The following is a 1,013-nucleotide window of genomic DNA, read 5'->3' on the forward strand; positions in this document are numbered from 1 at the left end:
AGACATTCAACATTTATTGGACACTATCAGGTTATTAGAGAGACATTCAACATTCATTAGACACTATCATCTTATTAGAGAGACATTCAACATTCATTAGACACTATCATGTTATTGGAAAGACATTCAACATTCATTGGACACTATCAGGTTATTAGATAGACATTCAACATTCATTAGACACTATCATGTTATTAGAGAGACATTCATCATTCATTGGACACTACCAGGTTATTAGAGAGACATTCAACATTCATTGGACACTATCATGTTATTAGAGAGACATTCAACATTCATTGGATACTACCAGGTTATTAGAGAGACATTCAACATTCATTGGACACTATCAGGTTATTAGAGAGACATTCAACATTCATTGGACACTATCATATTATTAGAGAATGTAACGTATTGTTACGTATTACAATTTCGAATGGTATGAAACCGAGTTAAATGATAATTTAAAATCAGTAGTTAAATAAATGCCGATATAGCCCCAATTTATGATATTTGCCAACAAGATTGATACATACACTTTTTTTTTAATACAAATATATTTTAATACACAAACGATAATTCAGTTATTAAAATAGTTATTACAAACAATGATTTATATACAAAAGTTCTACAAACTTACAAGCAATATAAAGTCTTCTTTCTAGTCTGGAACTTCCTTGATGTCTTATCGAGGGTTCACGGTGAGCGAGTTAATTTTGAGTTGATGTAGGTACAATTCACATAATAGGGAGCTAGCTAGCTCTGTAGTTCTCGCTGATCACACGCTGATTACAGGTCGAGTTTCTTTTACCGCTGAAGTTATATAATATATTTGTAAAAGTACTAATGTCCATTGTGAATCCACTGAAGTTAAATGATTTGTAATGTTCAAAATTTATAAATGTTTCTGGTCAGATATCTGAAGCTTCTCAATTAATAAGTGTTATAACAATCAGTTATAGCTTCCGAAGTTTATATCAATCCAGCAATAGATACCGTTTTTTGGCGTCGTCGCG

Source organism: Limulus polyphemus, unplaced genomic scaffold (assembly GCF_000517525.1).
Source record: "Limulus polyphemus unplaced genomic scaffold, Limulus_polyphemus-2.1.2 Scaffold5806, whole genome shotgun sequence".
Classification (NCBI taxonomy): Eukaryota; Metazoa; Arthropoda; class Merostomata; order Xiphosura; family Limulidae; genus Limulus; species Limulus polyphemus.